Here is a 5578-nt window from a genome sequence, read left to right as displayed (position 1 = left end):
CACTCTACTGAAGGTGACAAAGTGAGACTCTGTCTCTAAAAAATAAAAGAGAGAATCACTTAAGCTCAGGAGTTTGAGGTTGCTGTGAGCTGTGATGCCACAGCACTCTACCAAGAGTGACATAGTGAGACTCTGTCTCAAAAAAAAAAAAGAAAGAGAGAGAGAGAGAGTGGTGATGAAGGTTGTCTCAGTTAGTGGGTATGGTGGCTCAGGCCTGTAATCCTAGCACTCTTGGAGATGGAGGCATTGTGCTTAGAAATTCTAGACCAGCCTAAGCCAGAGCAAAACCTGATCTCTAAAAACTAGCTGGGGGGTGGCACCTGTGGCTCAACGGAGTAGGGCACCAGACTCATATGCCAGAGGTGGCAGGTTCAAACCCAGCCCTGGCCAAAAACTGCAAAAACCAAAAACCAAAACAAAACAAAATAAATAAAAACTAGCTGGGCATCGTGGCCAGCACCTGTAGTCCCAGCTACTCTGGAGGCTGAGACAAGATCATTTGAGCCCAGGTGTTTGAGGTTGCTGTGAACTGTAACACCTTGGCATTCTACCCAGGGCAACAGAGTGAGATTCTGTCTCAAAAAAAAAAAATTCCCTGATTCCATGGGTTGACTAGATAGCTCCTCTGCTGGTTCCCTGAATCCAACTGGCATTGGCTGTTGGAGGAGGCTCCCCCAGGCTTCCACATGACCCCCATGTGCCCCAGAGCAGCATTCCAAGACCACAGAAGCAGAAGCAGCAAAGCTCTTTCTGGGGGACGAGACCCTGGGCTTAGCAACGTCATGTCTGCCACACTCTGTTGGCCACGGCAAGTCAGCAGCCAGCCCCGTTTCAAGGGTGAGGAAGCAGAATCTACCTCTTGGTGACATGCCTGGACCGTTACATTGCAAAAGGGTCTAGGGTGAGTTGAAATGGGGAGAATCTGTATTTTTTTTTCCAGTTTTTGGTCAGGGCTGGGTTTGAACCTGCCACCTCTGGCACATGGAGCCAGTGCCCTACTCCTTTGAGCTACAGGCACCACCCAGAAAATCTGTATTCATTATACAAATAACCATGGGCCCCTTTCACTGCTTACTCTATGTAATTCTGTCCTGTGAGTTCATGTGCTACTTGTGTAAACGTGAAGAAAAAAGCAAAGGAAAGGGCAAATCTAAGTGACGTAAGCGTGATGAGGACTTTGGTGAGACATAATTCAGATACAAAAAGTCAAAGATGACCTCAAGGTCACCAGTCTGGAATTGTAAATTAGAGCAAGCTGTTTGGTTTTTTAAGATTAACTGTGAGCAAATGGAGGTTGGAGTATCTAAGGCTAAAAATGTGACAGGATTCAGTGAGCAAGAAGCATGAATCTTAAAGGGCAAACGAAGAAAGCGCAGCTATGTCACCGGATCCCCATTTTATGTGAAATAAATGTGATCACGGTTTGAAATGGCTGTTCATATGAAAGAGATGTATGGATTATTACCGACCTATCAAAACAGATGACAGGAGTGTTCATTTTCTCCCGGCTCACTGCCTCAGCATGCTGGACATAAAGTAAATTCCAGAACCACACTCTCATTCATAAAATGGAACGAGCCTCCCTACTAGGGTATTTGGTTTTGGGTTTTATTTCAAAACATTAATTAAAGGGTATAAGTGTTTTTGCTTTGTTACAAGGATATCTTGTGTGATGCTTAAGTCAGGGCATTTGGTGCGCCCATCACCAGAATGGTGTTCACTGTACCCAACAGGTAAGGTCATATCCCACGCCCACCCTCCTGCCCTCGCCTCTCTTGGTTTCTTCTGTCCTTTATGTCTCTTTGTGCCTGTGTGTACCCATCTATTAGTGATAGCATATGGAGTTTGGTTTTCCATTCCTGAGATACTTCACTTAGGATAACGATCTGATCCCTGAGAGAAAGAAGGAAAGGAAGGAGGAAGGGAGAGAGAGAAGAGGAGGAAAGGGAGAGTGAGAGAAAGAAGAAAGAAAAAAAGGAAATAAGGATGTGATTTCTTTCACATGTAGACAATATTCTTGCAAAGATGATTTTGTCCATCAGCATGAGTGATATAACAAAATAATGCCTTCAAAGGCTTAGAAAGAGAGGGCCAGCAATCTAAGAAAATAAAACATGGGTGGCACCTGTGGCTCAGTGCGCAGGGCACCGGCCCCATATACCGAGGGTGGCAGGATTGAACCCAACCCCAGCTGAACTGCAACAAAAAAATAGCCAGGCATTGTGGCAGGCGCCTGTAGTCCCAGCTACTCAGGAGGCTGAGGCGAGAATCACCTAAGCCCAAGAGCTGGAGGTTGCTGTTGATACCGGAAAAGTGGCACCCCAGCCAGCTCAGCCGAGCGGGGCTGGGGGACCTGCCACCTCTGTCTTGGTGGCAGCAGCTGGCAAAGTAACTGGCAGGCTGGAGCAAGCAGGGAGCTTCCCTCCCCCACCAGAGGCTCCAGTAGAGTGGCGCTAGAGGACCTGCCAGCTCTGCCTTGGCAGCAGCTGGCACAGAAACCGGCAGGCTGGAGCCAAAGGGAGAGCTTTCCTCTCCCACCAGAGGCACCAGTAACATAAAAGACCTGGCAGATCAGGGGAAAACACTGGGGATTCCTCCAGTGCATCCCTGATTGGTCCATTTTCAATCCTGCTCCTGACTGGTCTATTTTATAGACCAATCAGCTAAGCTCTCAGCTCATTGGACAACTGCCCCTATATAAACCCCTGAGCAGAGCACCTAGGGGCAGATCATTGCAGATCACCGAGGAAGAGAGAGCGGGAGAGCAAAGACCTCAGCAGATTGCTGCAGACCTCTGAGGGAAGGAGAGAGAGCAAAAAAGGAAGAGCTGTAACACTTATACCCTGCTCTGGAGGAAGTTTGGCTCTTTGTAAGAGCTGTAACACTTGCATCCTGCCCTGTAAGGAGGTTTGGCTCTTTGTAAGAGCTGTGACACTTATATAAAACCTATCTTATCCTGTTCTGCAAGGTTTGGCTCTTTATAAGAGCTGTAATAATACCTCTGTAAATAAAACCTAACTTACTGTCCATCCTGTGGTCCATCGATTCATTCATTGAATTGTCAAGACCAAGAGCCTGGAAATTCAAATTCAAAAATCTGGTATCACTGTGAGCTGTGACAAGGGTGACAAAGTGAGACTGTGTCTCTTTACAAAAAAAAGCAAATGAAACATATTTTCATTCTCAAAATGGCAACTTGGAAGCATTGTGATTCACAATTTCTTTTCTTTTTCCTTCTTCTTTTTTTTTTTGAGACAGAGTCTCACCATATCGCCCTTGGCAGAGTGCCTTGGTGTCACAGCTCACAGAAACCTCAACCTCTTGGGCTTACGTGATTCTCTTGCCTCAGTCTCCCAAATAGCTGGTACTACAAGTGCCTGCCACAATTCCCAGCTATTTTTTTGTTGTAGTTGTCATTGTTGTTTGGCCTGCCCAGACTGGGTTCAAACCTGCCAGCTCCAGTGTATGTGACTGGTGCTCTAACTGCTGAGCTACAGTCGCTGAGCCTGAATGTCCAATTTCTTGGAGCACTGTGAAAGTCCCAGGTTAACAAAGAGTTCCCAGGACATGGGCCAGGCACGGTGGTCTCAGCTACTAAGGTGCTGAGGCAGGAGGTTCACTTGAGCCCAAGAGTTTGACGTTGCTGTGAGCTATGACACCCTAGCACTCTACCCAAGGCAACAGAGTGAGACTCTGTCTCAAAAAACAAAAAACAAAGAGTTCCCAGGACACAATGAGGAAAGGCAGAAACATAAGGAATAAGATTGTCAAGAAAACACCAGAGATGAAGAAATCATCTGTGGGCCTGGGACACGACCACAGACGTAAGGGAAGGATATGAGAGAACTTTCTTCCTCTCTCCAGATGTTTCCTTCCTGTGAAGAAAGTGTAATGAGTGGAACTTATTATTTTTTTTTTTTTGAGAGAGAGTCTCATTCTGTCACCCTGGGTAGAGTGCCATAGTGTCATAGCTCACAGCATCCTCAAACTCTTGGGCTCAAAGTGGTCCTCTTGCCTCAGCCTCCTAAGTGGCTGGGACTACAGGCGCCTGCCACAGCACTCAGTTATTTTTTTTATTTTTTTATTTTTTGCAGTTTTTGGCCAGGGCTGGGCCTGAACCTGCGATCTCCAGCATATGAGGCCGGCGCCCTACTCCTTTGAGCCAGAGGTACTGCCCAACACTCAATTATTTTTTAGAAACAGGGGTTCTCACTCTTGTTCAGGCTGGTCTCGAACTCCTGAGTTCAAGTGATCTTCCTGTCTCGGCCTCCTAGAGTGCTAGGATTACAGGCATGAGCCACTGCACCCAGCCTTTTAGTGTAACTTCTGGGACTCTCTGCCCCATTACTCCTGTCCTGTGGGTGGGGAGGAGAAGCACTGACTTGCTCCCTGTGAATTTTGGGAAAAGTGCATGGGCCTCCTGGCCTCAGACCCACACTAGTCTCTGCTGGGCATGAGTCCAGTGGCTACCCCGACTTCCTGCCCTCCCTCCTGTCTCCACTTTGCTTGGGAAGTCTGTGTTCAGCCATGTGTTCTTTGGGACGGTGTGGCAAGTCTGCCTAAATTCTGGGGTTCAGTATTAGCAGGCTCAGTTGGCCAAAGACCTATGGCCCCATCTTACAATTTCACCTCTTATCATTGCTTATGACCTTCCACATTTACATTTTGTTTTATTTCTTGGCAGCAAAACCCAAAGAGGAAATAAGAGTCTTATTTATTGGGAACCCTCTTAAAGCCAGTATTAGTTATGTATTGCCGCAAAGCCCCCCAAACTTAGTGACTTAAACTGATAAATATTTCTGACACCACTCAGTTTCTCAGGGAGCAGCTTGCCTGAGAGGTTTAAGAGGCTCAGGGTCTGTCTAGAGGTTGGGAGGTCACGGTCACACTGTTGGTCAAGGCTGCAGTCATCAGCAGCTGTTGGCAGAAGGCCTCATTCCACACCACGTGGCCGCTGCACGGAGTGGCCCAAGTGGCCTCATGACATGGCAGCTGTCTTCCCCTAAGCAAAGACCCAAGTGATAGAGAGGAGGAAGTCAGCAGGCCTTTTATAACCTACTTTCTAAAGTTGTATACCATCACTTTCACTTGATTTTTCAGAAGTCAGGAGTCTAGCGCAAGAGGGAATAAGGTCCCCCTCCTCAGGAGGGCGCCAAAGGACTTCTGGATCTTACTGGAAAAACAACAGCCTTCAACAAGAGCAAAGGGACAGCTCCCACACAGAAGCAAGTCAAGGGCTGGAGAAAGAAGTCATCTATTCAAACAGCCTTTCGGAAATCCGCTAACTGCAAGACTAATGCTGATAGTCTCTGTAAGGGCAGAAATACTGGAAGATTGTTTTGCTTAAGATCTAAATGAAAGGCTCGGCGCCTGTGGCTCAAGTGGCTAAGGCGCCAGCCTTGTACACCCAAGGTGGCGGGTTCGAATCCAGCCCGGACCTGCCAAACAACAATGATGGCTGCAACCAAAAAATAGCAGGGCGCTGTGGCGGGTGCCTGTGGTCCCAGCTACTTGGGAGGCGGAGTCAGGAGACTCGCTTGAGCCCAGGAGTTGGAGGTTGCTGTGAGCTGAGATGCCA

The sequence above is a fragment of the Otolemur garnettii genome, unplaced genomic scaffold (genome assembly GCF_000181295.1).
Source record: "Otolemur garnettii isolate 467f Iridium unplaced genomic scaffold, OtoGar3 scaffold00020, whole genome shotgun sequence".
Taxonomy (NCBI): Eukaryota; Metazoa; Chordata; class Mammalia; order Primates; family Galagidae; genus Otolemur; species Otolemur garnettii.
This window is presented reverse-complemented; position numbering follows the sequence as displayed.